The 24,154-nt window shown below is 41.1% G+C and overlaps 1 protein-coding gene and 1 long non-coding RNA gene across 11 annotated transcripts in view; both read left to right on the top strand.

The window, feature by feature from the left end:
* Window positions 1-22,139, top strand: part of LOC142065793 (uncharacterized) — a 39,302-nt gene extending 17,163 nt beyond the window's left edge. Inside the window, exons 7-9 of the long non-coding RNA XR_012663539.1 lie at window positions 15,356-15,430; window positions 15,566-21,487; window positions 21,576-22,139. This is a non-coding gene — a long non-coding RNA (uncharacterized LOC142065793). The remainder of the gene's footprint in view (window positions 1-15,355; window positions 15,431-15,565; window positions 21,488-21,575) is intronic.
* Window positions 22,140-22,637: 498 nt separating this feature from the next.
* PPARA (peroxisome proliferator activated receptor alpha) overlaps window positions 22,638-24,154 on the top strand; it is a 42,965-nt gene continuing 41,448 nt past the window's right edge. For 3 of the 10 annotated variants that reach the window (XM_075112343.1, XM_075112286.1, XM_075112322.1), the window contains exons 1-2: window positions 22,638-22,727; window positions 23,280-23,482. The gene's annotated coding sequence lies outside the window, so the exon portion shown is untranslated. The other 7 variants (XM_075112332.1, XM_075112267.1, XM_075112306.1 and 4 more) reach the window with 5 other exon arrangements.

The following is a 24,154-nucleotide window of genomic DNA, read 5'->3' as shown; positions in this document are numbered from 1 at the left end:
ATTTCAGCTGAACCAAAATCTCTGTTGGTTCAGTGCCTCTTTCTTGTTGTGATACACATATTATCTAGGAATCAGAATGCATTTAAGATCAACGACTATAAAGATTACTTTCTGACTTTTTGTCGCTCTCATAGTTGTATCTGTTCCAATCTCTGGGTCTTTGTGGCTGTCGGAGCAAAAATGAGGGGTGATCAGAATAAGTATTCTATGTAAGCAAGATACGACATCAGAAAGACACAAAACAACCCTGCAAGCACCATTTACAAATAAGGAAAACATATATTACCATTTTCAGAGACCTATATAGAGACAAAACAAAAGTAGGCACTATCAGCTTTGGGTGTTTTGAAGCCAAAATGCTCCAATCTAAATGAAAACTCTGTGACCCTGACCTCCCTTTAACAAGGTCAGAATTCATTTTGAAACTCCAAGATGAAATAAGCCTCAATTTCAACATACAAAAAATAAAATTAATTTTTCAACCACCTTCCTGATATGTCAACAGGACTGGGAACAAATTATCAAGTACTGAATATGTAATTAAGTGTCTTTTTAACTGGAAGAGGCCAACTTGTGTGTGCCCAAGGATCATACAGTTTTGCAGCACTAGACTATATATGATTTGAACACTGTATTTCTAAATTAAATAGTTTTGAAGCACTCACTTTTCATATGCATGCTTTGCTGCAAGATAAAATGAACCATAATGTTGATTTCCTCTCAGTTGTCTCTCAATTTCCCATATATATACCTATACGCATATGTGCATAGGCATGTATTTGTTTTCATAGGAATCTTTGTTCATAGTGGAGCATAAATTCTTGGTACATTAATGAAATCCCCAAGATGTAACAACCCACATCTATAGATTTGACGACCAAGTCTAAAGCAGAGAATCTTTTCCCCATAACATTACATGGCATTTAACACTAACTACAAAGTTAGTGAATAAATTCTCACAAAATACAGTGGTGAAAAGGTAGGTATTATTGCTACTGTTATTAATATGCTTTTTCTTATACAGTGATACAAGGCAGGAAGAATTTGGTTCAATTGACCCATATTACAGGTGTTACAACACAGACAGATCTGACCTCAAATTCTCTTTTGCCCCTTCTCCCCCATCCTTTGGACCTTGAAACCTTTCTGCATATAGTAGTATTTAGCAAAGACTATGATTTTGTACTATCATCTGACTTTTGCGTCGCCTATACTATTTACACAGTAAGCATCTCAATGGACTGAGAAATAAATAGCCAACGGTGTCACAATATTTTTGGTGTAAATTGTTATGTGGAGCATTGCTGTTACTCTGGGAGGACTGCAGAGTATTTTGGACTTAGGTAAATTACAACTGTGAACTTTTTGTATGCCAACTAAAACAGCACAAAAATATATTCCCTCCGTGCCTAGCAGTTGCAAGGCTTTCACAAGAGAAAACACAGCGATCTAACTATAAATAGCAACTTAACTAAAATTAGATAGAACTGGCAGGCTCTCGCCTATGAATGGGAGCACTGTTAATGTGCTCATCAGGTACTGGAAGGGCTCCAAATCTGACAAGGCATGCTATGGCACAAACTTTCTGTGCCTGGAAAAATGAGCAGAAATGGCTGAATGAATAGGGCCAGGGATGCTTTCATAACTGGATAATAATGTCAGAGACTGCCTGACGATGCTGATTAAATTTAAAGGGGGTACTGCAAGTAGGGATATTTCTCTGTTATTCCTTATTGCTTTGCTTTGTTTATGCTAACAGAAAATGCCGTTAAACCTAATGAATAAAGAAGTGTGGGAAATCATTTAGGGGAAAATTAATACCGAGATACTCAGAAAAGTTAATCCAAGCTGGGTAATGGTGTAAATTTAAAGCATATAACTGCTTTTAGATGTTCTAATTCAGAAATGGTTAAGGCTTCTCTACACTTCTACATGGTGAAGTTACTGAACAGTGAATAAAAATACGAACTGATGGTACACCGGGTCCTCAGTACTAATCAGCTGCCTGTTCCCCTGCTATGGAAACACCAAAAATGCTGTTTGGCTTTCTCCAGTTTAAAATAGAACTTGTAGCATTGAAAGCACCATTATGGTCACAAAACGGTAGAGAAACTTCAACTGCACAGATGATATATGCTGACCTTCTTTCTACACATAGCACCATTGAAATACAATCACTTCTGCACCTGCTATCAATCAGCCTACACTTCCATATATAACTTTTTTCCCCCCTAAAAAAAATTAAGTTACCTCATACAAAGACACCTTGAGGGCATGCTGTATTTCCACAAGGGAAGTCAGAGCAAAGTAGCTGATGAATTGTGAATTTACACCGAGCTTATTGTACAATGTCTGTCCCATGTTGATAAACCATTAGTTCACCTCACTTTAAGCATGAATTAAGTTAAGGTAATTATGGCCAGCTGACTCCTAAATGAGTGTCCATAGAGAAATTATATATGCTTGGGTTATATTCACTTTAAATTCACATCTTTTTTTGTTAATTCACTTTGACATGAATTGGTGTTGTCAGCTGAGCATTGGTAGATAAGGGAAGAGCAACTTATCGTCTGCCTGGACTTGCACAAAGCCTTTGACACTGTCCTGCACGACATCCTTGTATCTAAATTGGAGACACGTGGATTTGGTAGATGGACCACTCAGTGGATAAGGAATTGGTTGGATGGTCACACTCAAAGAGTTGTGGTCAACAGCTCAATGTCCGAGTGGAGGTCAGTGATGAGTGGTGTCCCTCAGGGGTCAGTATTGGGGCCAACACTGGCATCACGGACAGTGGAATTGAGTGCACCCTCAGAAAGTTTGCTGATGACATGAAGCTGTGTGGTGTGGTTGACATGCTGGAGGGAAGGGATGCCATCCAGAGGGACCTTGGCAGGCTTGAGAGGTGGGCCCATGTGAATCTCATGAAGTTCAATAAGGCCAACTGCCAAGGCCCTGTACATGGGTCGGGGCAATCCCAAGCACAAATACAGGTTGGGTGGAGAATGTATTGAGAGAAGCCCTGAGGAGGACTTGGGGGTGTTGGTTGATGAGAAGCTCAACATGACCTGGCAATGTGCCCTTGCAGCCCAGAAAGCCGGCCGCATCCTGGGCTGCATCAAAAGAAGCGTTTCCAGCAGGCCAAGGGAGGTGATTCTGCCCCTCTACTCAGTTCTCATGAAACCCCACCTGGAGCATTGCATTCATCTCTGGGGCCCCCAGCATAAGCAGGACATGGTCCTGTTGGAGCAAGACCAGAGGAGGGCCACGAAGATGATCTGAGGGCTGGAGCACCTCTCCTGTGAGGGCAGGCTAAGAGAGCTGGGGTTGCTCAGCCTGGAGAAGAGAGGGCTCCACAGAGACCTTTAAATAATTAAAGGGGGCTTATAAGACGGAGGGAGACTTTTTACCAGGGCCTATAGTGACAGGACAAGGGGCAATGGTTTCAAACTGAAAGAGGGTATGCTTACATTGGACATAAGGAATAAATTTTTTATGATGAGGGTGGTGAGGTACAGGAACAGGTTGCCCAGAGAAGCTGTGGATGCCCCATCCCTGGAAGTGTTCCAGGCCAGGCTGGATGGGGCTTTGAGCAATCTGGTCTAGTGAAAGGTGTCCCTGCCTATGGCAGGGGGGCTGGAACTAGATGATCTTTATGGTCCTTTCCAACACAGACTATTCTATGACATCTTGTGTAGGTCAAGCCACTGGGTATCTTGGGCTTGTGCCAAAGCAGCCTGAAGATAAGGAAGGAGATTCTGAGCTAGTCGCAACAGACAGAAGAAAAATCTGATTCTCAGAGGCTTCTAGGTGAAAAATAATACAGAAAATTTTCTATTAAATAGAAAATATATGACTCAAACATAAAACATTGTTTAAATATAACTATGATAATGTTTTTTATGAGAAACATTAAAATTAAACAATACAGTACTTTGTCTATCCCCTTCTCAAATAAGCACTTGTCAGCCATAAGAAAAACACAAATTTAATCCTGTTATGTCCCAATTAATCTAATCATTTAAATGGGCTAAAATATTTGCTATCATGGCTGTTTTTATAGAAATCATATCTTCATATAGCTCTATCAACTTGTTTTAATGTACAAAATTATCTGAATTGTACCTAATTTCATTTTCGTTCTGGAAATTAATTTTCATTTACTCAGGAAGTAAGCATAAGTTATTCCAACTCCTACTCAAAAAATAATGGCCCTTTGAAACTGATGTTGCTCCGTCACATTACAAAGACCATATCAGTGGTCTGAAGGCTTCACATAGCTGTAATGAAAAGTAGGTTTAACCTTAGCTTGCAGATAATGTTTTTGACTTAGGAGAAAGTTTGTGTAAACCAGCAGTTTGAAATTTAATCCTATGGGGGTTAAAAACAGGACTGTTGTTTCTCATGGAGGAGATTTAATATTTGGATTAACCACTTGATTAGAAAGGTTACAACCTTTGTTTATGGAATAGCTTCTGTATTTTTAGCCCAATAGGAGTGAAAGCTTTGATGTACAGAGTGCTGATAGCAAAGTATGTATTTTCACTGGGGAAATGTTACGTGTCAGTTGAGGAGAAGGAATGAAGTCTAATGAGGATCCCAGTGCGCTTGCTGAATAACCATGTGTGCATGGAGGGGAAACAACCAAAGCAACGAACTTACCAAAAACTTCCTATATGAAGATATAAAACCTGTTAGAATATTGCTGTATTTCTTTTGGAAAACCTCTTTTTGGAAGACCACGTGCAAGCTTCTTAAACATAGTAATAAACTCTGAAGAGTCAAGAAAAAAGTTTCAGAAGCAAAAAAATCCTGGATTCTGAACTGAGATCTTGATAGAAAAGATAATTAAACAAAAATGAACAAAGAAACTAATGAAAGTTCAGGCTCCACTTCAGAATTCCAGCTTCCTCTCTAACCACTTTTTTTCCCCCCTTTCCAACTCCCTCACTTCTTCCACATCAAGTATGCTCTACAGTTATCCATGAGATAGCTGCCACTAGAGGTCAGATGTTTATCATTCTCTTCAGTGTCATTAATGACCATTAGTGCTGTACAGTTTGAAAATAACATAACTGCAAACTGCCTAAAATTATTCTTTCTTATGTATTTATATGTAGCTATAAATACAAATTAGAAATCAAAGATTAATTGTGAATTTACACCAAGCTTATGTGCTCTTTAGAAATCAGAACACTCAAATTTAGAATTTTGTAAGAAATTTGTAGTTTTTAGTGTGCTATGTACAAAGATGAAAGTTCCCAACACACAAAGAATCGTTCATTGATTTGAGCTATTGCTGTATCAAAAATAATAGAGAAGCTATAATTTGCACACTAGTAACGGTGATGAAAATAATTGTTAGGTGCAGGATTTGTACTTTTGAATCGTGTACTGTAATTTTTTTACAGTAATTTGTTCCAGCCTGAAGTAGATGAACGTGCTTCTCATTTGGAGACAGATACTCTTGTCCCTTGCATTTAGACTGGGTTCTGGTAGGTGAACAGTGAGATGATGTTGAACTACCAACCTAGACCTCACAATCTGACTTAAACCAAAATTGCCAGAGGTTCAAAGAAATCAAGTCCTCTACAAATTACGTGAAAATTGGCAACTGAATAGTCAAAAGCAACACAGATTAGTGTTTGCCTAGTGATGTGGTCTCCTACCACTACAAAAGCAAGTAGCCAGCTGGGCAAGCAGCATGAGCATAGGAACAAATCAGCTACTTTGCCCGAAAATGAGGGATGCTGGAGAAGTACTGTACAGCATAGGGCTGAAAACAAAGGACACAGAGCTAAAGGAACTAGGAGAGAGGAGGTGACCGGCTGATGTCCCCATCAAGCAAAATGCGTGGGAAATCAGGCTTCGTTTGTTTTCTGGCACACATACAATGTGTGTATGTGTAGAAATAGAAAGTAAGTCCATAATTTTTCCAGCTTGCTCCCAAGCTCTTTATTAACTACACAATCGGTAACACCTTGTATAAAATCACAAAGAGTGTAAAAAGTTTACTTGGTTTGGTCTTTCCCGGTGAATGCAGTGAATATTCATACAGACTGACATGAACAGAACAGTCATTCCAGCTCCAAATAGATAATCTTTTCACAGATCAGGTACACGTATGTATTTTTATATAGGTTCATAACCTAATAATTTGCTGAGCATATCAATTGCTCGGAAGTGCCTAAGAAAAATCAAGAACTTAATTTGTTAAAATAAGACGTTATTTAAATCAATTAACTAAACCAGCGCGAGGCGGTGACATCACTGCAATTGTATCTAGCTCTGCAGAACTCCACCTATGCTATTGCACTCCCAACACCAGGTCACCATAGGAATACTCATTAAAAGATCTTATGGTGATGCCATCTGTAGGCCAGTGGCATGCGATAGCCTGTACAACAGGTATTTAGTAAACAGCCTTCCAGTCACTTGGAAACACATGCAGACTACATCCAGCTGATCAATGGTGCTTCTTAAAGGAGCAAAACAGCTCAGCAAAAGGAAAGTCCTCATTTAACCTTCTCTTTCATGGAACTGTTTTCGTGATGTGCCCCTGTGCCACAGATCTAAGCAAGAGTAAGTTGTTTTGCTTTTCATAGAAGAGAGAAAAAATTCGTCTTTGCTATCCTTCACTTGTTAAATAGAACAATTGGGTTCAATATTTGGTCAGAAACCATTCAGTAGTGAAAAAAGAGCTCTAGGCTACCCAGATGCAGCCCTTTGGGCGTGTGCTAATCAGCCCCAAGCAACACTGCCATTCCAGCACTTTAAACTTCTGTTTTTGCAAGCTTTTCACTGGAGACACTTTTCCTAGGAAAATCTGGAGAGAATCCAGCTTCTCTTTAAAATGTACTCCACCTGATATGCAGAATATCTCATGTAAACTGCACAGGGATGATCTTCAAAGCTGACTCTTTCCTTCACTACCTGTTTCAGAATGCAGTAAATTCTCTTGCAAAGATTTCTGTGATGGGAACAGCCATCATTATATATGTCCTGGAGCACAGCCTTTTATCCATTGTCATCACTATGTTTTAAAATATTTTCCAGGTGTATTTGAAATACATAATTTGAATTTGTGATGCAGTCTCTACCTCCACGCAAAATTGCAGGGGACCTTTGCTGCAATGCCTTAGAATCCTGCCAGCTTGAGGGATGATCAATGAAAAAACTCAAAGCATGCCGATTCCGAATTTCAGAGGTTCAACTTTATTATCAGTTAGATAAACACAATAATTGATTAAACACCTGGCAGCCAACTTTTAAAGGGCCTTACTCCCATCTCAAGGCAGTTTCCCTCTTCTCTTTCCTAGACTTTCTGCTAATTTGTGTTCATTTTGATCAATAGGGGATCAAGCTCCAGAGCAATGAAAGTCATATTGAAATTACTGTGGAAAGTCATAGGCCAGAAACTAAAACAAACCTTTATAATCTTCAAGACCATAATTCCAAAAATTGCACTTTTCTTCGCAGAAATGCAGACCACGTCAGAATCTATTTGTAAACCCATTGTATATACTTTTTTAAAAGCCTTCATCACAACACCTGACTGACCTCAGGGCTGCTCTAGAGCTCAGTGGAGCTCTGTGATACATCGTTCAGGCTACCAGCAGTTAAAAGATAAACCTGTAATTGTGCTGTTAGCTGTCATGACATGAGGGAGCATACAGAAGCAGGAGTCCATATCCCTTGAAACTTAAGTTTCTTCTAAGTTACCGGATTATATTTTAAAACTTGCTTTTCACTCAGTAAAAGGATTCCTGTAACTTCACTAGTGTTCTACACTGAGGAAAAAAAAAAAACAGTATAAGAGTGTGGCTCTGCAAAAAGATAAGGTTCACTGTGCTTATTCGATTCGATATTGCATCTATAAGAAAGTCTGGGTTTTCTTTTTGAACTTTGCGTGGAATGACACATTTAAAAGAAACAATATAGCGAATATGCAAGAGAGTCTTGCATACCAAGCCTCTGCAATCAGTGAGCTTTAGAGACGGCTGTAAAATCAACCATATTCACAGGTGAATTGTGAATTTTGTTAGAGTTTTTAAGCCTTTTTCATTAAAAAATAAAAAAGCCACCTGGAGATGGTTGTTTCTTGGAGTTACAATCCCAGAAATGAATGTAAGAGTGATTTTTACACTGCAGAAACTGAATCAAGACATCAAATTCACATGGCTCCAACTTCAGAGTCTAAACATAGGGAGACTATATCCTAAATTTCTTTGTGTTTGGGGCACGTCAGTCTCCTTCAAGAGACAGATAGGCTCAATTTTTCTTCTAAGGGTTAGGATTCAGGGAAGTGCACTATAGGCTCATACAACTTTCAGAATCTGGCCCAATATGAAGAACTGCAGACAATATCAGAGATGGATAGTTGCTTTGTCTGCTACAACAGTCTCTTCAGTGATTTCAGAAGAAAGAATAAGAATCACACATCTTTGAATACCAGTCAAGCGGTTCAGGAATAAGGAAGAACTGTGGTGCTACAAGTTTATTTGGGGTTTTGAGGGGTTGGGGTTTGGTGGTGGGATTTTTGGTAATAGAAGTAAGTCTTTTTGTCCTTGTTCAAAGGACAAATGGATATTTTTATAAGTAGCAGAATGGGAAAAGGCTGCAAGTTATGTCCAGGTTTTTTCTAGTTTCTCCACCTTGTTTTTAACATGGCTTGATGCAATGTAATCACCGGTACGAAAGTCCGCAGTTACTCAATGTCCATTTACTTCATGCAAATATTTTCGTTATGATAGAATCATTATTTTAGAGGTTGGCATAATTGTCCTGTTACTATTTTAAACCAGCTGCTGGTAATATGAAACTATTCACAGAGTACTGTAGAATACTATGTTATGGTTTGCTAAAATTGGATTTAGGGTTTACTTCAGTGGTTTTGATGGCTAAGTTGCTCAGATTCTGCTGTCTGTGCCATAAAGCTTTGTTTGCTTCTGAGAACATCCTCAGAAGGAGGACGACAATGTTTTGATCCTATCTGAGAGTAATTTAAACAGAAAATGTTTCTTTTTCAGGTTTAAATAATTTCCAGGTGGGGGAGGTGGGTATTCTTTGTTATTTGTAGAGACAAAATTTTATTAGGAGTAAAAAAGACAAATGCAAGGAGAAATATTTTTAAATGAGAAAAAAATGGTTCTATTAAATCTGAAAGTCATGATGTGCTTTCCAGCAAATCTGAGTATAATTTTGGTAGGTAGGCACTCATCTTCATTTTTTGCAGATGGTGCTTGCAGAAAAGTCACATAAATATGTTGAATGTTAAAAAGTAATTCTAAAATGTCATCTATTATATCAGACTCCCACTAATTTGTCATCAGGCCTGAAATCTCTACAATGCATACTGTGCATGTTTTTAAATATTTTTTTTTAATAGTAAATTTTCTTAGCTTCAGAAGTACATTGGTATATCCTGAACTGTTATAGCAAGAGATGCTTATCCTCATGGACAACTTTTCCATTTGTTTCTTACCAGTACCAACAAACTCTCTATATCCAAGCAGAAGAGCAGTACGGAAGAGAAGGACACTTTTCTTTCCATACTGAGGACTTGGGAAAAAGCACCTTATTTATGGTGCCAGGACAAAGAAAATAGTAATAATACAGAGAGGAATGTGAAGGAACTGCAGTTGTTACACTGCAATTAAACCCAGGCCAAGCAATGGATAAGCACAGCAAATTCAACTGCAAAGAGGCATACCTAGAAGTTGTGAGTTTCTGAAAAGCAGCAGAAAGTAAAGCCTAATGAATATCAGGTAAAGAGAAGCTATGTATCCTAATTAATAGAGCATTCATAGCTCCTGTTTTGTGCAGCTGCTAGATGCTGCGGAAAGTACGGCAATGTCCTTACAGCAGTGTGTTACAACAGTTTCTTTCAGCGCGCTATAGATGTAATTTCCGTTTGTTTTGTAGGGTTGAAAAAGATGTGCGTACAGACCCATTGGGGCTTCAGTGTGCACCATCTCACGTGGGGCCTGAGGATGTGTTTTGCCTGAGGTTAACACAAAAGTTATTTGGTTTAATATTTTTTAATTATTCCATGCATACAGTCCTTGTAAAGCCTGCAGTAGCTAAATTCCCTTTACCTAATATTTAGAGGAGTGGCTTGAACAACTCCTGAGTACAAACTGTCAGCGTTCCTGGCAAGCTCTGCTGTTTTCTGCAGGGCTGAATTCTTAAAAACGATTTTGTGATGATGATGATGATGACTACACACTGGTGGAACACTTCTGAGTGTGAGCAGTGCAAAGCTTCTGTGCCTGCTGGCAAATGGGAAGACTAACTTTGTTAACACTAGATGGTTGCACTTCATAAAGCTAAGCCACTGCACATAGTTATTGGTTTGTTTGGGTTTTTTGAAAAGCAATGCTTTTTTAATCCATTTAATGCTAGAAAGGTTAGTATAAAGCAATGTGTTCTCTGCCTTCGTCTTTCTGTAAGTTCTGGCACAGTTTTTTGGGAGGCATGTTGATAAAAACTGAATATATACAAGAAATACATGTATCCATATATGTTACCCCCAAGACAGGGATTACAACTTTGCCTTTGTTATGCGGTCTGCATGAGAACTGACCTCCCATCAGTTGCCTTATAGGCTGTAGTCTTGCTGTGTTGACCACTGAGACTTTTTGGTAACGATGTGGGCGGAAGACAAGAATGTAATTTTGCTGTTTGTTGTTTGTTTTTTTTTTTAATAGCTTTCTGGTTTTGCCTCTCTTCTACACCGCCTAATCTGGCTAGGCAAAAATAATCACAATACTTTTATGTCACAGAACCCCCCAAAAAATAGACAAAACCTGCTCACAGGGTATGGGATGGACAGGTAATAATAGAGACGAAAGGGTGGAAGTGTTGATAGCTGTTCTGCCTGCACTCAAAATTCTTCGCTGTCAACAAAGTGCAAGTTGAAGGTCTCCGTTTCTTTTCTCCATGATGTCTCTGCATCTGGTACATCTCAGCAGTCCATTATTTTCTTTTTTTTTTTTTGTACCAGCTTCCCACTCCTGAGCCTCAAGCTAAATACCATCCATAAAAATCGATGAAGCACGCTAAGTGCAAAGCAGCGTTAACAAAACATACATGCCACATCAAGCTTTCATCATGACCTTTATTGTGACCCTTGTGTTCCCCTGCTCTTCCTGAGTGTTATCTCCTGCTGTAGCATAAGCTCCTCCGGGAGGAGCTATCCCTTTATTTGCTGTGAAGCACTCTGCTCTCCCGAGATGAATAAAAAATAACAACGGTGGGTTATAGTATGCACGGCATGAAGGACATGGCTGCCAAGAATGAAGGCTTAAGCCTCACGTTCCACAAAAAGAACGGTGTATTTAGCGCATTGCTCCAAGTGATTAATCCAGCAAATAAAGGTTGGTGGGGGGAGTTTCCTAAGGCACATGAATATCTTTTAAAAGTAAGTTTTAATTCTGCTGGAGCAACAAAGCCTTAGAATTCAGTTACCTCATTTTTACCAGCCCTGTAACAACTTGTGATCAGGAACAGAAAAACAATATAAAATAGTAGACCACTGTATCAAACATATTTGCTCAATAATCTTTTTGGTATCCAGGAGTTTATCAGAAGCCTCATATCAGGTACAGGCTGCTCTGGGTACAGCCTGTTGTTTCTCACTGGAACGGTATCCAGTTCAGCTATTCAAATTCGGAAAGCTGCAAACAGATGCAAGAAGCATTCAGTATAGCTTTTTATACGTTTGTGTTATCAAACTTCTCTTTTAATGAAGGGTTCGTCCCTTCACTAATGAGTAACTCTACCTGGAGGCTATTTAGCGAACAGCCTTGCTGGACTCGGGCCCATTGGATGCTATTTAACATGTTTACAGAAGAGAGAAGCAGGGCCACCAGATTAGCAACCAAATCTAAAACTCATTTCAAAGTACATACTCTGGTAGTACAATATACATCTTTCAAATTTATGGACATGAGTGGATATCTGAGAAAAACATGAAATCAACCATAATGTATCCAAAGACAGCCTGACTTTCATAAACCACAGGGACAGATAAAATGTGAATATCTTCCAGAAGAAAACATTATAGCTAGGTCTCAGAGGTAACTAAAATCTGACTAGATTAATTTAACATCTGTAGGCATATTTCTAAATCAAAGCATCATTAGTGTAATATATATACCAGCTGTAAAGTTTCTGTTTCTGGAGTGAGAAGAACAATGTAAGAGCTAGAAACAGAAAAAAAAAAAAAAAAGAAAGAGTTAGTTGTTCCAACTGAGCTCTTCCAGGAATTACAGATTTTTTTAAAAAAAATCAGCATTGTATTAATATTTTATTTTTAATGAGAGATTAATTGGGTTTGGATTAAGTACATTTTGACTCCGGTATTCCACCATAATTTTTTAAAATGTATAGTTCATCTTTATTTATTTAATAATACATATTTTCCTGTATATAGTTCATAGGATTGATAGTGGGATAATGACTGAATCGAGTCCTTGTCTTTTCTCTAAGAGCAAATGAAAGTTGTTTAACTGTCTTAGGAACTTTAGCTATGCATAGGCAAAGGGCACTCGCCAGAGTTAAGAGAAATTATAAGATTTTGCCCCAAAGAACTGAATGCTTAGGTAAACAGGAGCAAGAATTCTAGTATAATGATGTTGATAGCAGTCAGTGAAGATTTGATTAATTTAAAAAGTTTGCAAAAGAAATAGGGCTTTAAGGCCTGATATAAACACAACAGGAAAGGGCAGTGGGTGCTTGTTAAGAGGGACATTGTCCCAGTCAAGGGGTTTGAAGATATGAACAAAACTAATATTGGTGCTATGGGAAACCAAACGACCCAATAGTGATTTTAACCACTCCTTGATCTACTTTTAAATATCCACAGCGAGTGGCCTTTACCACCTTCTTCCAAGGTGTGGTTTCACAAACAACTGAACTGATGTAACACCTTACAGCTGTAAGGGGGAAGATCTCGCTTCCTCCTGCCCTCTTCTGAGGTTCTTTCCTCGCCTTCATGCCCACTCTGGCATTTGGTGGCTCCCGGCTGAGTCAACCCAACTCACTAACCTACAGAAAACTACCCAGTCTTTTTGGCAGGTTAGTGAGTCAAATTTTGACTCACTGAGGGGTTTGAGAAATACCAAAGCCTAAAAAAGGCAAATGGTGGAGCCCCTGCCTGAAGGAAGGGGCAGGAGGAGGGAACGGGGTCTTCTGTTTTCAGCAATGCTGAGCAGCTGCATCAACATTGTCCCAAAAGACTACTCTGTGGCCAGAACACCATAAAATATAGTTCTGTAGCCTGCAAAACCTCAGTTTAAGGATTTCTTCCTGACTCAGTTTCCAGGCCTAAAATCTGCCTGTGGCATTACCCTTAAGAAAAAAGACACATTTTCACTTTGTGTTGTAATTAGAGCTTTTCTGGGTCGAAAAAAAGGGCTTGAGTTTGTTTTTACTTACACCAAAGCACTTGTCTTAGAGCACAGTAATATGTAATAGTTAATCTAACTGTCAAATCTGAAGTGGAGAGACAGCGCTTGTAATTCTACCACCAAGTAATTAGGTGATGTCAGCATGCTCACACCCTCGGTTAATCTAGCCTCATTTACCCTATAATAACATAACAGTGCCTTGCCTTCACCCCATTTTTTCAGTGGCACAGGTAGCTTGCTCTATATATGTTGCATGAAAGGCTTTTTGTGTGTCTCTGTGTGTATGTGCATGATGACAAACCTGCTGATATGTGGGAGAGTGACAGGGCACTTTATCTTATACATAGCTTCAACAGGTAAACTCCCCGAATGTAAACATTTCAAGGTGAGACATATAGGGTAGGTATACAGACAAGACTTTTTTCCTTCCAGATTAAATAGAAATGGATGTATACCAAGCTATCGGATACATTTGAAAATCCCAGTCTGGACGTTAAACAAACATTTGTAATGCTGAACCCAAGGATAAACAGCAAATATTTTGTGTTCTTTAGCAAATATTTGCAGAGTTACACATGGATGAATTAGGTAATCAAAGAAACTGGGATCAGGTAGCGTGACTCAAAGTGGATGAAAAACTCTATAATACAGCTCTAATTAAACACTCTTGTATGAATGCTTATTGTACTTGGCTTCTTCTGGAACGGCATCGGTGATCCACCTGGTGCATTTGCCTGTCCTGTTGTAGGCGTTTCCCAGTGGCTTGGGAACCTTCAGGGTCTCCAGCTACGGCTGTTGAAACAGGAAACCCTGAGAGGTAGGCAGCTGGCAGGAGACCAGCTTTTGAGTATTTGCTGTTTTACGTTCAAACATTATGAATTTTGCCTGCCAGCTTCTAGAGCCCAATGTACCTCAGGCCATCAACAGGAGGTAAAAATGGAGGAAGGAAGAGAATTATATTAATATATGCAAAAGTTAATAACAATTTTTTTAAAAAATGGGAGAAGCCCTTTAAAATAACTTAGTTAAAAGCTAAACATCTGGTGACACTAGTATGCAGAAAAGCAGACTTCAGAGACCTGCTGCTTATAGAAGTCCTTGCTGTTGCTTTTTTAAAACCATATATCCAGATTTTTATTCTGGCTCTCGCTGCATTTGGAGAGAGTGAAATCATCTGAGAAAAGAAGATTTCTTTTTGTGTTTTATTCAACTGGCAAGACATTAGCTCAAGGATTATTATGAGAAAAAAAACTGGAAAATACGCTGAATATTGCAAATATTATAGGGAAAGCTCTGGAAAACACACTGGATTTGCACGCAGCTCTGAATGCAACAATTTTTATTCCTTGTGGGTTCAGTATCAAATTATTTCCATGAGGTTTCCAGAAGTGAATGGAGCATTTCAGGCACGGTTTCACTAAAGAGAGACAGGTCTAGCTGCACATGGATCTGTCATGTGCAGTTTTGTTTACTTCTGCCTGTTTGCTAAACTCCAACTTCAGTGAGTCACAGTATCTTTACTACCATGCTATCCATTCCATAGGCTTTAGCACACTTCTCCACTTAATTATTAACAAAGTCCAAAGGTATCCACCCGTCTCCCACACAGATCTTCCAGCTAAACACAGCTCCGAAACATCTTCTTATTTGAAATTGTTCTTTATGGTTTGGATAAATACAGTGTTCGTAGTTGTTGCTTTTGTGTTGCTGAAATGACATCCTTCCCCAGTTCTCCAAGCTCAGAGGGCTTTCAGTGTTACGGCTCCTGCCACTGCTTACATTCCTCTTGTCCAAACAACCAGCACTTACCCGTGCTCCAGTCCTACAGACATCTTCTGGCTTTGCTCCTCATGATCCAGTTGAAAATTCCCTCCTTTTTCAGCATTTCCTATCACTGCCTTCTAACTAAAATAAGCCTTTTACTCTCTTTCCTTATCCCTCAGATCACCTGCTACAGCCAGCTTCTCTGTTCCTTTGGCCAGGCTTGACTGTGGTTTGGTGCCAGGCTGGTTTCAGAGGTAATGCAGATGGAAGGAATTCAGCCAGCACTCCTTCATCACAGCACGCCACCTCTCCAGGACACAGGGGGTATGCCATGAATTAGATCAGGAAATAATGTTTATTTCCTGTGGCTCTTTTTTATTATTTTTCAGTAGAACAGGTCCCCTGATCTGGTTCACAGTATGGCCCGCAAAAAGCTGGAGCTGGGAAAATTGAGGAGGGGTGCAGTACTGCCTGAGGACAAAAAAAGGTGGAACTGGATGTTTCTGAGGCCACAGGATCAGAAAACTGTGGCCTTCCTGCTACCAGCCTGGAGATGAGTCTTCCCTCAATTTCTAGCAAGCAACAAGCTTGTGAATATGTCTTACAGCACAGGTAATCTGCATATGCTTTCAAATCTCATCTGACCTTCCTCTTCTCTTTACTTTCTGTTATTTAATGTCTTGTTCACAAATTCTTTTATCAAACACTTTAAATAATTTTAGAGGTACTGTCTTCTTTAAAAAAAAAATATCTATCTAGGACTTAGTGATGAGCAGTTCCTAGTCACACAGCAAAGACGATCAGTGTAAGGAAGAGTGAGAAATACTTGAATGAGAACATGGACAGTCAAAGTGTGAAGGAAAAACTAGTAGCTGCAAAGCATCAGCCCAACTGTATGTGTGTTTCTTTTGTTTAAAAATCTGACCTGTAGATATGCAATGACTGAGCAAAGAGCCCAGAAATGAAATAAATGATTGTTCTTCATACAAGGTAGCTCTAGCATACGCTCAGTGTATCAGTTGTGAATGCTGGAAAAGACTGGGTGTAGCACAGTGAGTGTTAGTCATGGCCTGGAAACAGGGTAGGAAAACAATTTAGGCTGAATAGTTACTCAGCTAATTGCTTTGAGTAAGTCTCAGATTTACACACCCCAGAACCCAAACTCAAAATTTTTACTTGATAGTATGAGGCAAATACTCACCCTTTCTCTGGGGGAGGTGGGGTTGGGTGGGGTGTAAATCTTAGGAGCTTTCTAAAACTGCATTTGCAGTAATACAGGCAAACAGGAAAAGGAGCTAAGGATCTTGGAGGGCTGCAAAACTGTGATTAGATGAGCTCTGGAAAATGCATTGTAGTGAACAGAAAGTAGCAGTGCTGTATGGTGCGTATCCTACCTGATCACCATGTGCTACCACTCTGAAAGCAGCACGCAACCTGTACTTTCCCTTTAATTGCCTCAGGAAAAAGAAAAACAAACCAGCTTAGCTTTAAACTCACCTTCAAAAGCCAATGGACCTTGCACTGAAACAAATATACATGCACATGATTCATACTGACTCTCCTTGGGTGCTCTGGCAATAACACAACTTTTAAAATCACTGCATCTGCTTGCTAAATAAACGTGCTTACACCTTTGGTGCATGAAGAACTTGGCCTGAGGTGTACATACTTAGTATGGAGGCAAACATAAGTTCCAACTTCAGTTTTAATTTCTGCACTTGGACTGAATTGTTTACAAAGAGATGAGACCACAGCAAGCCGACGTTTACATGGTAATTCCTTCTTGAAATCTGCATAAAACATGAGCAAAGGCACAGAAAATACTGAAGCTTAGATTAAGGCTACAACTAAAGCCAGGCAAGAATAAATTAATATTGAACAAAGTATGCTGGGAGAATTTACCAGTTACAGCATAAGCTAATCTAGGCATGCAAGGGAGTATATACACACTGCAGAAGTATATAGGAGGACATATTTTAAAGAAAAGCAAGCAGAAGTTGCTAATAATTGCATTAAGAAACATGTTCCACCATACGTTTTCTTGCTTTTTTATTCTAGTATGTCTTGCTAATATAGAACCTCTTCAGGGAAAGGGCAGATTTTCAGCACAATTATTAAAGGACTGTAAGGACAGCACAGGGTGCTACAGGAAAGAAGGGTTGGGAATTGGAAGCAGACGTCAGAGAGAGGTACGGAGTTGACGTAAATAGTAAAGAGACTTGAGAGGGACAGTGAAAGATAGCTTAGCTGGAGAGGGGGACGAATGGAGGCCAGAAAAGATGTTGCAATAGTCAGCTAATGAATAAGATATGAATCACAGTTATGGTGGTGATGGCAGGGAGTGATTTTAAAGATGTTGTCCAGGAAGAGAATCTCAGTGAGATCAATAAAACACCAAATGTGAATCTGAGGTTGGGGAAACGGGGGCAACAAAGACTTCATTGAGCCAACAGAGCAAAAGTAGGAAGAAGCGAAAAGCCTAGATAAGTAAAGAAACTCTTTGAAATAGGAAACATTCAAAGAGTATTCAGCAGAAACAGTGCTTCAGTAGAAACAGTATTTCAATAGAAACACAGGGATCAATAAACTAAAATGCATTAAGCAATAAATTAAGAATTAGTTAAATCAAAGCATCTATTTCCAGGGAAAATAGGAAAAAACTTGCATATGGGAGGAAACTGTTATCCGTTCACTGACCCATCATGGCCAGTACCATATGCATCAAAGGAAGGATCAAAAAACCCCAGTAACAGAATAACAAAACTTACTTCTAGTTCAGGATACCAAGCAGTGATTTGTTTTCTAAAATCATGTAATTTTATTATACCAAGTCTAACTGATTTGTTAGCAATTCTCAGAGACAATAAAACCATAAATAAATCTGCTAAATCCTGCTGACTCCGGTAATACAGTGTCCAGTACAAAAACAAATGTATAGAAAAGGAATCTGACACTGGAGGAAGAAACGATTTGGATGAGAAGGTAGGGGGGATGTGGAAAAGAACAGCACAGTTGTGTTTTAAAAGTAATTACATGTTCCCATAAACTGTTTTCAGGTTGGTGGTTTCCCCTGTGGCTCCTTCACATTCTATAGGAGGCTCAGGTGTGGGCTTCCCCTCAGAAAATGCTTGAGGGGTACTGTTTTCCCCCTCTCTTTCAGTTCACCCTTTAAAGTGTGTATCCTGCATTTCTGTAAGAAAGGTGCTTGCTCACCGCTAATGGTTTTTCTTTAAAGAACTTTTTTATTAAAATGGAGAAAATAAAGACTGAAATTAATAACGAGGGGGGGCAGAGAACTGTCACATTAAAAAATATGTTAATTGAACAATTCTTAACATTGCTGCTGATAACAGCTAGCTATAGCGATGATGACAGCACCAGCATAAACCCAAGATTGGTTATTAGAGAAATTGTAAACATTTTGGGTTAAAAAGGGTTGATTGATAAGTTTAAAGCACCATTATCTTATGTGCAACTGTTCTTAGTCTTTCTCACACCAGAAGAGTCATACGGACATCTGGAATTTTTGATCATGACACTCTTGAGAAATAATGAACTATTTCACTAGGAAGTAGAGAGTAATAAGCAAAGTCACTTTCAGATATGGACAGAAATGACCTGAATGACCAAGTCCATACCTTAAATTGATGGGGTGGCATGGTAAACATCTCAAAATTAAAGTAACAACTTTAATCACTTATTTTGTAGGGAAATGAAATGTCAGCTTAGACTTAAAAAAAAAATCCAATGTCTAAATAGGTTTGTGGAACATGAGACTTGTGCAAACCTGTAACTTGCATCCTGGTTCCATCCAAACCTTTCATATTAAAATGAGGCAGATGAGCCTCATATGGTTTATCTTTAAACATTTTAATTTATCACCTTTAGTCCTAGAGCTTTTCTAAGCCAGCAGAGAGACGTGCATCTAAAAACAACCAAACCTCAAAACCAACCACAAGGCAAACTAGCACAGACACTTCCGTAACAGGACTGCAATGCTGGGACAGAGCTTCATAACGAAAGGTCAGGACAGATAAATCTCACAGGTCTCCTCTGTTTCACAGTTAATTTGGTTCTTTTTTTTAAAGACAGTTGATCTGGTGAGAAAGAACTGCTCTTTTAACAATAACTTGCATACTGTGTATGCATGTAGCCCACATATTAACTTAAGTAGATCAGATGTAATCATCTCCTCTTCATTATCACATGGGACTTTTGGCTTTGACTTATTTTGACCAGGCACAAATAGGCAGTTCAGCATCCACAAAATTACACGCAAAAAGTCTTTAAATTGCACTCAAATAGTTTTCTGTACTTCCATTAGTGTCCTCGGTTCATAAAACTTGTTGTCTTGTGACGTTCCAGCCACTTCTGTTCTTTTAAGAAGAGTAATTCAATAATATTAAAATAATTTTCAATTAGTTCGTTAGTTCAGCAAAAATTCAGTAGTCGCACAAAGAGAAACAGAACCATACGTGTGCTATTTCAGCTTATAAAATGGTAGCTACAATGCTTGGTCTCTGCAGTTCCTGTTCAAATAAATACCTAAAAGGGAAGGCTCTATTTTACTTATTATATCAACTTTGTCAGGAAAGACTTTCATGATGACCCAGCAAAAATGAGGCATATTGTCTGCTAAAACGTCTGTCGTCAGATCAGCAAGAGAAACCACAGCAAATATTTGAGCATGGGGTCAGCGCACTGCCTGTGTTTTGCCAGTAGTTGGAGGAGGCGGTGAAGGTGCTTGCTGGTGTAGTCCGTTTCCCAAACTTCTGAATGAGTCTGTGCTGACTTGGATCTGCTCATCTGCTTCCCCAGAATTGTTACAAGACACTCCGTATCTGGCCTTTAAGTAAATGGAAAGGCATTTTTGTTTTGCAAATGAAAACCTTTTGTGACAGAAATGCTGCCGGTGACTGTGGAGACCTCTGACTAAGCCAGCTGGCTACTGGAAAGATGGAAAATCAACGACTGCACAAGTCTGGCTGCTTGTTTCACAACTGTCAAGCTGTTAGGCAACAGTAATATAGTTACTGCATATTAATAGAATGTAACACTAATTAAAGCTTATTCCAGCTAAAAGCCTAGTAAATAATCTAATTTCTGATTTCTAAAAGCTTTTAAATAGCTAATGGATGTTTTTGGTATTTAGTATGTTATTAAGATTTTAACTGTGATACAAATATACACAATCCAGTCAGTAATCTATACTTAAAAAGCACTTTTGATACAAAAGAAATCAGTATGGTCTCCTGGGTAAATATTTCAAATGCAGGATACATTCCCCTCCTTCACTACAGATGCTTTCTGCAACGCCAGCCATTTTTAAGGACAAAATGTATGCAGCTTATTTAGAAGAAAACACTTCCAAAACAAGGATTAAGAGAGCTCTTCTCCATGTCTGGGATAACACAGTCCTCTTCACTGACCATGCTGTAGACGGAGGTTGCTATGAGTTCAGTTATCAGCGAGTGTGGGATGCAGAGCCCACAGCTCATAAACAGGAAACAGCCCACAACTCATTTTAAATTCCAATAAATATTTTGCGGGTTTACTGCCTTTGGGACAGTGTTAGTGTGTGAGCCAGGCCAAGATGTATGAAACATCTATTTGTCCCTCAGAAAAGCTAGCTGAGCTCGACAGCTAGGATGAAGCCTGGCATGCCTCTGACTGGCAACAGTGAAGCCCTGATGTGCTGAATCCCTCAAAATGTGTATATTCCCAACACAAAAGCCTGCAACCATACCAAGATCTTACTTTTGAGAATTGTACTGCAGTGCATGTAAAATGTCACCTCAGGGACCAGCAATACAAGCATGCATGCAAACAGACCTCCTAAATCCAGTCTGAAAGTTCAGTATGGAAACTCACACAAGTATCCTCACTCTCCACAGCTTCCTTGGCAAAACAAGAGGGGAAACAGTTTTAAGAGCTGATCACACACCGAAAGAAAACCAATATATATTTTTAACTGCACAGAAGCTTATTCTGGTTTTGTATATTTCGGGGTGGGGGGGGAAGAAAGGAAAAGAAAGAGAAAGAGAGAGAGAAAGAGAGAGAAAGAGAGAGAGGAAAGAGCCAAACTGAAAGAAAAACTCTGTGCAGATAACATCTTTTACGGAAATAGTCCCTCATCCTTGTTATCAGCTGAGCTCTGTTACACATAGGTGTTAAAATTGGGAATTAACCTTCTAAATCAATTGATTCTTGCGGCATTGGGTGTTGGCCCAGGTTGGGACAGGCCTTGAAGCAGTGAAGTCAGGCTGTGACCAGAACTGGCTTGAAATAGTTTGAAAAAGCCTTAAATAAAGGTGAGGGCTTTTGTTAGCTTCTGTTTTCTGCAATTAATACTGCCTTTTATTGGCTGGTATTGAGGCATGCTTTCTGGTGTTTTTTCAGCCTCTACCATTACTATTGTTCCTGTACTGAGTGCTCCGGTGCCCAGGTCCATGTGCTTAACCCATATTTGTCAGAAACTTACGTAATTAAATATGGTGCTCACTGCAGTAGGGGCCAAGCCTCCAGGACAGTGCTCTCCTTCCTTCCCTTCCAGGCCCATGTTTCTGTTTTCTGAACTGCCACAAACTATGTTTCCATTGAGTGAAAACAAGTAGAAGCTCTGTGTGTGTGCACACACTTGGTACCTGTAAAATAATTTCCTGTTGGAAACATTTGAAGTGAATCATGTTTTCTCCTCCTGGCATGTTATTGACTACTCAGGTCAGTAATAAAGTGCTTTTTTTTCCAAACAGAGTGAGAACGCGAAAGTGAAAATGCAATCATATGATTAAAAAAAGCTTGTGATGTATTTTGTAAAGTGACGAGCACAAGCATGAGGACCATCAAGAAATGCTTCATCTAGCAGTCAAAGAGCAGAAATCGGGGGTGGTGGGGGCTGACCTCCTTTTAAAACCAGTGTATTTATGCTTCTAGTTACCTTTCCAAGATTCGAGAGCCTCAAGAAGCCAAAGACCCTTACCGAGCCTTCCTTAAGGGTTTGCCTCAGGATTTCGGGCTTTGCTTTACAGACGGGACCCACGATAACTTTCTCAACACGACGAAGCTTTTCTCAGCCGGCCGCGCCCAACGCGAACCCCCCGCACCGCCCCCCGCACGTCTCCTCCGCACCTCCCCTCACCGGCGGGGAACCGCCGATCACCCCTCGCACCCCGTACCGCCGCAGCCTCGCCGCGCACCGCCCGGGGGGGGGAGGGAAGGGAAGGGTAGGGAAGGGGAGGGGAGGGCGGCGGGGCTTTATTCGCCCTTGACGGCAAGTCCCGGCGCCCCAGCTTCGCCCCCTGCTCCCATCGCCGGCCCCGCGCTCCCGCTGCGCGCGCTGCCGTTAAGCCACCGGGGCGCGAGAAGGGACCCCAGCGCGGGGCGGGGGGGGGGCAGGGGGAGGAGCGTGTGTACCCCCGCGCTGCGCCCGGCCCGCGCAGCTCCCTCCCCGCCCAGCCAATGGCGCGCGGCCGTTGCGGGAGGTGTGTGCCGCGACCTCACTTCCGGTACCTGTCACCCTGCCGGCCAGAGTCAGTGAGGCGCTAGACCGGGGTACTTCAGGCTTCCTCCTCCTCTTCCTCACCTTCCACCCCCTCGACCCCCGCCCCGCCGGGCTGACAGCGTCGGTTGCCTGTTGCCCGTGGCCGAGGCTGGCGGCGAGAGGGTGGTCGCGCGCCGGTAGCGGTGGTTGGGGTTCGTTGGGCGCGTGTGTGTCGGGAGCCGGGCGCTCCGCGGGACCGACCGACGGACGGCAGTTCGCGGCCGGGGGCGCGGCGGTCCTTACCCCACCCGACCCAATCCAGCCCGCTGCGCCCTCGGGCGGCCGCGCCTCCCCACCCGCCTGCGGGCCGGCAGTAAAGTACGGTATTGCCTTAGGGGCGCCCCTCCCCCCCAGCCCCCTGCGGTGCAGGGGCCGCCTGTACCCCGGCTGGGGCTCCGGCGGCCGAGGAGGGGCACGGGGCGGGGGCGGCAGGAGCGCGGCTGGCTGGGTGACTACTCCCAGCCTCGGCCTCGCTAACACGGTCGCGGTTTTGCTAATGACCTGTCCTTTCCTCTCCCCTTCTCTCTTTATTTATTTCTGTACCTCGTCGCTGCGTTTTGAAGCCCTCTGCGAAGCTCCGGCGGTGGCAAAGGCGAGGAGAAGGAGTTAGCTGGCCAGGGGAGATGCTTTAGCTGCTCCCCCACTGCTGCGCTGGGGCTTCGCGCCAGCTGCCCGCCGTGCGGGGACGGCGGTGGCCGGCAGCCCGGGGTCAGAGGGGCTAAAGGACGAGCAAAGAGCCGGCCCTGGCGGAGGCTGGCGTCTGTAGGTAAAGAGCGATTTTGGAAGCTTTGTGGGGAAGACTTCAGGGTGCTGGGGTGTGGGGAGCAGAGGAGAAGGCAATGTCCTGTCATATAAGGTGCTGTTTTGTGACTGTCGTCTCTCTTAAATGCAGCACATCTGAATTGTCCTTAACCTGATCTGAGACATGAACTTGGGCACTAGGCAGAAAATATGTGCTTGGAGGTTACCTTTATTGGCTTGGTTTGTTCAGGCAGGCTGACCAGTCGGTTGGTCAGATGAGGGTCCTATATCCTTGGAGTGAGGAGTGGGTCAGTGGGATCTCCCCCTGTGTTTGCTTTTGTGGTTTGATGAGAAAAACACTGGGGCTGTCCACTTGCTTCCTGAAAAGCTATCTGATGGAATGAGCACAGGATTCGTCAGACAGGATTATCTGGAATAATGATGTTTGGCTCTTTGGTGGCATTGGATGTCTTAGTACTGCACAAATAAAGGTGTTGCATAAGTTTTGTTGGGAAGTTTTAATCAAACTGTACTTGTCTTATAGAACATGCACAGACTTTCTTATTGGCATCTAACACTGATTACTGGGTTGAAATTTGCCTGCTCTTTGCAGGTAGCAAAACTGATAAGCTTTAAAAAGTGTTTCCTTTATAAATTCTGAATTGCTGACTTAAATACTGAAGCTACCTGGTCTCAT

This window comes from Phalacrocorax aristotelis, chromosome 1, assembly GCF_949628215.1.
Source record: "Phalacrocorax aristotelis chromosome 1, bGulAri2.1, whole genome shotgun sequence".
Taxonomy (NCBI): Eukaryota; Metazoa; Chordata; class Aves; order Suliformes; family Phalacrocoracidae; genus Phalacrocorax; species Phalacrocorax aristotelis.
This window is presented reverse-complemented; position numbering and strand designations above follow the sequence as displayed.